This window comes from Maniola jurtina, chromosome 16 (assembly GCF_905333055.1).
Source record: "Maniola jurtina chromosome 16, ilManJurt1.1, whole genome shotgun sequence".
Lineage (NCBI taxonomy): Eukaryota > Metazoa > Arthropoda > Insecta > Lepidoptera > Nymphalidae > Maniola > Maniola jurtina.
Window position 1 is genome coordinate 6,997,376 of NC_060044.1, and position 10,285 is coordinate 7,007,660.

Genomic DNA, 10,285 nt, shown 5'->3' on the forward strand with positions numbered 1-10,285 from the left:
AAAACCGACTTCAAAAACGACAAACACTAAAAAGTAAAAAATAACTTTTGTTTAGCTACACGTGTAATGCACCTAGGTATGAAGTCGAGCGAGCATATTAAAACAAAATTAGAAATCCAAGAGTGAAGCTCGCCCGACTTCATACCTAGGTGCATTACACGTGTAGCTAAACAAAAGTTATTTTTTACTTTTTAGTGTTTGTCGTTTTTGAAGTCGGTTTTATTTTTCTTTTGAAAATTTTTTATTTCACAATTTTTAGTGGCCCCACTGTACTATAATATGCTGTGCCCAGTTAAAACCATACTGTTTACTAAGCTATTACACTGATCGCGAGCAATTTGCTCCTATCCATTGAGGAGTTCTGTTCTTCATCTCCGAAGATATTCATCAGATCTTCACCAAAATTATATGGGACCACCTGCACAGTATATCCTTTCAAACAAAAAAAAAATTTCCAAATCGGTCCAGGGGTCTTTGAGTAATCGGGGAACATACATAAAAAATATAAAAAAAAATAAAAAAAAAAAAAAAAAAAAAAAAAAAGATCCCGACGAATTGAGAACCTCCTCCTTTTTTGGAAGTCGGTTAACTAGCAGTGGTATTGTGTTCAGTCTTTAATTAATTTATGGTAGAAATAATATGAATTAAGATTTGAACCTAACCGTAATGTTCTTCAAAACATTATCCGGTCCTTTCCTCCGTGCCGCTTGTAATCGGGTTCACTTCACTTATAATATATTATTATGATGTATCTTTAGCCTCGGGCGGATATTATTTATTAAAATAACTGTTAATACATAACAATTTCGTTAACAATCATACGATAAGTATATGGTTATTAACGAAATATACGTAAGTAGGTACCTATCTTTTATATGCTTATCATTAAAACCAAATTAAGTACCTACCTACTAATTTTAATGAATATATTTTTTAGAATATAAAGATTCCCTATAGAAATAGTCTCCCCTTGAACTTTTCTTCAAAGCAATAATTTTAAGAGGCTCTAAATCGCAATTTAATTTTACGCAATAACTGCTAAATTAAAGAATGTGCTTGCAATGCTTTGCAAATATGTTACAAATATGAGGGTTTTTCGGTATCTATTGTAGTCAAAATGAACTACAAACTGATAAACATAGATTAAGGTCCTTTATCTCCGAACGTGGGTAAAGTTTTTGATGAAAATCATTGTTTCTGAAACTATAAGAACGATTTTCCGTCGTCTCTTCACACATAATTAACGATTTAGGGTTGAGTCTAGGTACTATTTTTTCTCTGTTTACGTTATACGCACCGATTTTATCCTTCTAATAATAATCTAATATATTCCGTTAGCAAATAAATAGGTATCCATCTCAAAATGCAGGTCAGGAAAAATATCAAAATTGTACGAATACGTAGTATAAAAAATAAAATAAATTAAAATTTTCACGTATTTTGCTTTATTTTGATCTTGCGCAGTCACTGGTTTAATTTCAAAATTATATATCCGTGTTCATACAGTTAGCGCTCAGCCGCTCATTCGGCAAGCACGTCCGTAACAATAAATACTTAAGCTAAACGAGCTTCGATAAGGGAAGTTCATAAATTTTTCGAGGATCTTGCTTAGAAGTTAAGACTGATAAATCGAACCCAGTAAACTCAATAAAATAGGTCATTTACATAACTTACGAGAGAATTAATTAAATTATTTAAATGAAAGGACGATAAAAACATAGCAAAAACTACTTATCAGATAACAATTCTTGTAGAAGAAATGGATAAATTAGATATTATAGTGCGAGGAAAAATAAATACATTCTATAAAGATTTTACTTAACACAGACTTACTTACAACACTTTTAGGCAGACCGATCTCTGTTGCAAAAATACGAAAGCTTGCAAAGACAAGGTCCTATTGCAAAAGCAAGCACAAGCGGTACCTAATCTTTGGCTAAAAACTTTTCTGCCCACTCTTAACTAGCGTGCGAATCGCCGCGCAAACTAAATATAAGATGCTCTTAGGACTTTTAAGTATTAAAATTAAATTAGAAGAAGTCTAAATAATATAAATCGATGGGTACTTAATGCTACCTTAACAACAATTTAAATCAAATGTGAGTTGTGATGAAGAGAAGATTATATTAATATTATTTATTTGAAATAACACTTGCCTGTACTTATATATTTATATTTTTTTTTTGCATTGTTGCGGCTTTATTTATATAAGTATGTTCTTTACAAAGCTTTTCTTATCTATTAATCCAGATTTGACAGGCTACCAATACGAAGTAATGGTTAGCAATGAAGCGACCGAATTCACTTACTTATAGGTACACCACTTCTGGTTCTGACCCCATATTAAATATATAATAATATGTTCTTTTTCAACACATACCAAAGACATGAACTTTTAAAGCATACGTAGGTAGTCTACAAAATGGTGACATTAATACAGGTAAATAATAACAAAGTAAGAAACAGAAGATTCACGAACTTGAAAGAAGAGACCCCACACTTAATCACTTAAAAAAAGATGGAAGAATATCGTACATTGCTAAGGCCATGGATCGCCCAGTAGATCAACCTCCTGTTAGATGCCATAAGTATTGCTGACTGGATGAACAATGGGAAGACCTGCAAGACCCGATTGGCAAGAAGCGGGACTGGGTGGACATGAGAAGCAAATTCTTTCTTTCTATTTGGATTATTTGGATTTGGATTACTGAGCCAGCGAAGTAAATAAATACACAAATAAATAAAATTACAAGACGAAAAAGAAGATAAATAAAAAGAAAAAGAGTAGTCTCCGTCTCTGTGATACGTATTCCACATTGCTGAAGATCTTGACCCCTTTCACATAATGGTAGAAGTTTTCTTTGGATAATAATGCGCTACTTTCCAGATCCTTTCGCGAAACTAGTCTACATACTAAACAATTTTTCATGACAATGTTATCATCAAGTAACAATTAGTGTAAATTAAAAATTTATAACACCCCCGACAAGTGAAGGTTACAGTAACTTGAAAAGAGCTGATACGGCTGAACCGATTTTCTTGGATTATAGCTAAGAACACTCTCGATCAAGCCACCTTTCAAACAAAAAAAAAACTAAATTAAAATCGGTTCATTAGTTAAGGAGCTACGATGCCACAGACAGATACACTGATACACACGTCAAACTTATAACACCCCTCTTTTTGGGTCGGGGGTTAAAAAAAGCATAATGTAACCGTTTCCAAAGAAAGCTACGATTGAGTGTAAATGTCTAAATAATTTACTCTCGAGCGAGTTGAACGTTGCAAGTCAGAGTTCCACGATGAAGTCTCACTACTGTTGGCCGAGAAACAAAACTTATTACAGTTACAACTATATTAATTTACTATTTACCAGTTTGTTACAACTGAGCAAACTTCATTAAGTTATCAAGACTTAACGCAATAGTTTAGCTGAATTTAATTTTAGTAGCCTTTAGCAATAATCCTCTTTGTTTAAATAAAAATGATAAGAGTATCTGGGTTGAAGCAGTTAACTGTAACTATTTATCAGAAGCTGCAGTTAATATTATTATCTACCAAGTACTTACATTAATGTCGTTCATAGAGGTTATTCTAGTTCTAGTTAAATGAGATTTTTTTAATATAACAGGATGATGAAGTTCCTATATACATTTTTTCTTATCACCGACTAAATAAAATTATAGAAATGTATATCCTCCGAATAGGAGTTATTAGGTGTTATTAGTTTCATTCACATATTATGTAATTTTTTCGCGTGGCGTATATTTTTTCGTTTACTTATTGACGCAAGCTTCTGAATACAAATCATTTTGTAAAATTAAGTAAGGTAAAAGTACATTTGAGATAGGTATTTACGTTTAAGTTAGCCTCTATAAACTTTTATAATTAATTGCACCAGAATTTTCTTTCAATGAAAATCTTTTAAAAAAGTTCTTTACCACTTATACCTACTAAAGAAACGTAAAATGCGAGTTTTATTCAATAAAATGTCGGTAGCTTACCTAATTGAATTCGAGCTAGAGAACGGCTTAAAATGATATCGAAATTATAATCTTATTTGTAAGTCTGAACATGTCAAAAGCAATCGAGAATCGTCGGTAAAATTGTTTATTTAGCAAATGTTATTATCATGGCACAGGTAGCTTACTTAAATACATTTTAAATTGTTATTACACGTATTTAAACTTTTGTAAGCGATCAATTTATTTATCGGATTAGTGTCACCATACCGCCCGCGACCCATAACCATTATTTTGTTGTACCAGAGAAACCGCAAATATGTTGCTGAATTTCTGGAATTGGTTTATACGCCCCTTGAACAAATCCCATAGTTTAGTAGTAATGGGAGCTGGTTTCACAATTCGCATGAAATATTACATAAAAAGCACTGTGTCCGGTGAGAAAACTGACTGTTAACTTATTTTTATCAATTTTAGCAAAGGTAAAGCAAGAATGTATTAATTAAATGTAAAACTTTACTAGATGTTGGAACAAATTAATTAAACTGCTCTTGGCCAAGGGATAAAAATCTCTACTTTTGTAGCGAGAATAGCTTTTCTTTTATAACCCTATATTTGTTTCTTTACGTCCGGAGCACGATAAAGGATGTCGGTGACAATACTAGGATGTCAATTTTGCGAGTTCGCAAGCCAATCCTCGGTTTGCGGCGTCCGAGAAGGGTCAAGTATTTGTTTGGAAATCAAACACTCATCTCCTGCCCGTTGTTTGTCTGTGTCTGAATTGCTTTAGGATTCCAGAGCTCTGCTGCAAACTGAGATAAACTTATCCGACATTTGTGCGAACTTGGAGCAGCTTATTCTAACAAATTCTTCATTTATTTCAATCATACTGGTGTAGAGCAATTGCATTGTTGACACTAACATAGTAATCGTTAGAATCATCGTTTTTTTAACTGAAATGTATAATTAAGTTAAACAGAACAAATATGTGCTTAAGTGCCTGTCAGAAGAATAATGTCTCATTAAAGTCATTTGGTGCAGCAAATAATTATAAAGAATGAAAAAATAATGCAGTAGCAAATGTCCATAATGTAGGTATACAGCATTGATAAAATTCTTACACTGATAATGTTCCACAATGTCTGACCCTCAACCTTAATTATCTGAGAAGCCTGCTAAGTAAAGGAATGTTTTTAAAAGTTAGTAGAAATTCCAAGGAGTCGGTTGTTTTAGTTTTTATTTAAGTAAAATAATCTTTACTTAAATATTCTGAAGACAATCGACATCATTCCTTGAACATTCTTAGTTCAAAACTTTACTGTTTTGTGTTAAACTAATTTTGTTTATTATAAGAATTAGTATGCTGTGTTAAAAATGAAAATGTAAATCATAAAATTTCAATAATTCTAGTAGCTAGATACGTCTACTCATTTTAAAACTGAAGGACATTTACGTGAAACATCAAATTTTACGTAAAAAATCCATAATGTTTCATAAATGTTTCACATTCATATTTTACGACGAAACAGGTATTACTCGTAATTACTATATTATTTCAGAATGCAACGAAAGAATGTCAAGGTGTTAAAAATACCTACTATTGAATGAAAACTTTATCGGTAGGTATCGGGTTACCATCTGATATCATTAGTAATGGAGAGCTCAGCGTAGACGATAGAATGCTGAAGGAAATAGTAGAAATAGCAAGTTATCCAAAGTTTAGGTTAACTTTGGCTACATCATTGTCCTTTGAGCAAAGTACTTATTGCGTAACATTATCAAAGCTCTTCTGCTTTAGACTTATGTAGATATTACGCTTTTAAAACTTATACAATTAAGTAGGCAGGTATATTTCACTCGTTATTTAACAGGGCTCTCTCCGTCACTCGCTTCATACAATCGTAGTTCCAATTTCATTTGAATATTAAGCAACCAAAGTCCATGAAATTTTGCAGACATATTCTAGAAACTAATATCTGTGTCTGTGGTGTTTTAGATTTTTCTAAAAATATGTAGTTTTAAAATTACAGGGGCTCAAAGATTTGTATGAAAATTTTTAAGACCGCGTAACTTTGAAACCGAATATTTTAACAGAAATCTGGAAAACCACAGATATAGATATTAGTTTCTAGAATATGTCTGCAAAATTTTATGGACTTTGGATGCTTAATATTCAAATGAAATTGGAACTACGTTTGTTTGAAGTGAGAACTTACGAGTGACGGAGAGACCCTTCTTAACATTTATACTTACTATATGGTAAGAAGTGCCTTGACATCAACTTAGACTAGAGAAATAAAAACATACCAATAATAAAATATGAGATAATGTAATTCGTTTGGATGATAATACATCAAGACAATTATAAACGAGCTAAACTTTAAAGTTAACCAAAGCAGCATATAAATTATATAGTATAGTTCTTGTACGCGAATGATAAAATAAATTAGAACCATAGAATGGTCTTGCTGAAGATCTTGCGACCTTGACAATTAAACAAGCCAAGTTGTTGCGAAAAGCACGCAAACAAAAATGTTGGCTTGGTAAATTGAATTCGCAAAAGCATCAATACGCAGTATAAAACTAAACGCTGACCTAGCTAAGTAGGTAGGTAGATATATATTTTTTGCAAACTATTTCAAATTGAATCAATAAGGATGAAAATGAAATAAGCCATGTTTCACCTTAGAATTTATTCATTAACTATTATGTATCTCGGATATCGTATTATTTTTTAATGTATACAATATACATTCTTAGTATCTATATAGTATATTAAATAATTCAGTGAACGTTCAAATCGTGTCTAGTCAAGTGTCTAGAAGAGTAGTTATTATTGATGTTTGATACAATTATTATGATGAATGTAATAGGGTTGTCACCTGCCACGTCTTGATTTACGGGTTTTAGATTTTTTTACGGAAAACAGTGTTTTACATAGATATTTTTTTAATACTTAGAGTATTGTTTGAAGAAACAGCTTTTAAAAGCCGTTCATTCTGCGAGGAGACAAATGTATGAAAATCTTTAAAACATTTAACTTGTAATTCCGCCTTCATAGTCGCATTGTCGCACTAGGAACATAATATTCCATCTACTGGACAAAATTTCAAGGTTTGGTTTCGCCAGCCAGCTCCGGCTGAATTTGTAAAAAATACGGGAGCTTCATTTACCCCGTATTATTTTTTTGGTAATTACGGATTCCTGTTTTACCGTACTCTGAAATACGACTCATGTACGAGTACATAAGTATTTACGTACCGCGTAACAACTAGCAAGCTTTGCGTGGGGCACGCTGAACTGACAATATAAAGAGGGTGGCGGAAAGCGGTTAACGGTGAAGGTTGAAGTCGGAGGACTGGGTGTGATAATGCTCTCAACTGTGGTGATCCACAGGCCGTCTGTGATGATGCTCGTAACCTCGTAATGATGATTATGATAATTAGCATATAATATTTTGTTTTTCAGTAATGAATTAATAACAACTCTTACTTTCACAGTTCTAACCTACACATTTAAAACAACATCAGCATTTACAAATTTATTAAACAGGTTTATTTTGACAACTTTAGCATTTGCTAGGTCATCTACTATATTTACGTACTTTTATCAAAACAAGTGATTTTTATTCATCATTTACAGAATCTCATGCCTAAAAACATTTACATTCATCATTCACAAATATATCAAGACTCGAAGGACCATTTTTTGCTCTTATACGTGGGTTTTTGTCAACAATTTAGCTGTTATAAGCTATCCAGATATGCTGTAATTATTATGATAATTAAATGGAGCAAGTGGGAACTTACGATCTCCGTTTATTATCACTTCTATTAATAATATAATACAGTCATTTGTCGCACTTGTCAACACAATAGAGACGGCGGCGGGTCGTCCACAAGGAAGCCACGTGCGACACGGGCGGGTACCGAGTGTCTGACTGCGCCGTCTAGATGCGCAGTGCCTTTAACATACCCCTTATTAGTATTACCTCCCGAACCCTTAAACAAAGAACTTCCAATCAATTAAGGTCAAATTCCCGCATCGGGGATACCAGCCTCTACTTGCGACGATGAAAGGGTATTGAATCGACTTTACTTTTCAAACACTCGAAACTATGCTCATGGTTTAACACTGGCATATGACGCGGTAAAAGAAGAAAAACGCGCAATATGCGCCGAAAAGAGACGGTTATATACAGATTAGCTGTTTGTTGGAGAGGGATAGCTTTAGTCATTTTGTAAGCTGATAACCAGAGGCAGTGAACAGAGCGAGGGGAACCATATTCTGGCGCGACTCTGCATGAATGTAATGAATTAAGATTCATTTGTGAAAGCAAGACTTTATGGCGTTTGAATCACTTTTAATAAAAAGCTTCGTACGTTTGTTTTATTTTCTGATATTTTCAATTATATAAGCGTCAACTTAACTGGCAATTACGTTATAGTTTAGGTTGTTCAAATAGGAATCTTGAAGAGATAACAAACAAAAACTCAAGATGAATGTCTAAACGATTTACACGTCTCACAGTTCTTTGTAAAGAAAAACAATTTGTAAGGAGAACAATAGATTCAAGGTCTATTCGACCTCCTTAGCTCTTAAGAGGATACAAAAAGTATAAAGAAACTGAATATTTCGCAAACTAAGCCCTATCGATTCAAGGATACATCTTCTTACACCAATATACATGCGCTACTATACAAAAGTCTAGCTACGTTTTAAAACAAAGCACATTGAAACGAGACCGAAACCATTCTTATTGTGTGCATGGCAGGGCGGGTGATTATGATTACTCTCGTTGGAAGTACAGCTAGTGATTTTTACCTATACATCCGAGGAAATGCAATCCATCATTGGATCCTCGCGTAACCACGGCCGCGGCACGCACACTAGCCGCACCGCGCACACTAACGCACCACACCTCCTCACGCGAAGGGAAAATCTTCACACACGACACAGATAAACATGTCAACTGCTAGACATTGTTACCCTAAAGTCCTTGCACGTTACACACCACTAGATCACCATTTCGCACAAACAATAACACAAACAGCATGAATTAACACAGAAACACACGATTATTTCACAATATCACCCGCGTTCAATTCACGAAGACGAATGTTTCGTCAAAAATACGCGTAGATGTCGTAGTGGCAAATCAACGACTGTTCTCCCCGCCCTGTTCCAGAGGCGAATGGTGCCGCCATATTGAATCTCATTTCACGAGCGCGCAGCTGTCCATCTAGCGGTGGACATGAGAACCAAATCAGCAATGACCCTTTACTTACCCACCATTTCAGAACTTACAGCTACTACTTACGACTGTTTCATTCTTCAAACGCACATTCTAGTTTATGAATAGTAAACTTGTCCTTTTATTTAGAAATCTTTTGATAAGTTTGAATTGAAACTGCACAGAATATGATTGTCTGTAAGGCCCGATGTAATATGGACCGTTTTCGTTAGAGAGCGCTGTTGAAGTCAGTGAATATAATAATGATATATATTATGTACCCAAGATGTGGACTGTGGAGTTCATTTATTTTTTGTTTATTGTATTATTACGGCTCCCGCGTCATGAACACGCGATTTAACGGATTTTTATCAAGTTAACGCAATCTATGGGCTCTACGGCTGTTACATTCAGTGTAACGATAACTTTCCTCTGAACAAAAATAATTGTCTTATTGGTTTATGTATAGTTACCCATGTTAATTAAAACTTCAAATAAAAAATTCACTTATTTATTCAATTTAAAAATCACTACTTAATAATAAATTATGTTCATAGGTTCAAGACCTTCATAGGCCTTCCATTTTACAAGAAACTGACAGCTGATGACATAAGCTTTTGGCGGCATTTGTGAAGTTCGTTCCGCGTTCGTTCAATAACTTTTTTAATTTCAATATCTGTCTAAGATAAAGACAAAATATAATTTCTCATACCTACTGAGTGACATTGACTCTTACGTTTGCACCGAAAAATCGAAAATTTCAAACTTCTAATTTACCATTATAGGAAAGACTTTCACATACCTAATTGAATACCTACATGTTAAAAATAAATCAAGCTAGGTATACATACAAAAAATATTTTATTTATTCTTTAATCATTTAATTTTTATGAAAAAAATCACTCAACTTTAAACCCCTAAGTATCTGTCCTTAAAAATCATTTAATTTACTGGAAAAAATACTAAAATATCAGATATTAATATAGCCCGGAATCACTTTGCCAATATTTTATTTTACTTGAACGCTAGCAATAATAAAATAACTACCACAATGCTAGCAATGTGTTTTCTAATAAACCACAAGTCACAA

At 33.4% G+C, this 10,285-nt stretch overlaps 1 protein-coding gene across 1 annotated transcript in view; it reads right to left on the reverse strand.

Annotated features, from left to right (window-relative positions):
• Positions 1-9,165, reverse strand: part of LOC123873283 — a 272,851-nt gene extending 263,686 nt beyond the window's left edge. Inside the window, exon 1 of the mRNA XM_045918073.1 lies at positions 8,787-9,165. The gene's annotated coding sequence lies outside the window, so the exon portion shown is untranslated. The remainder of the gene's footprint in view (positions 1-8,786) is intronic.
• Positions 9,166-10,285: the final 1,120 nt, after the last annotated feature.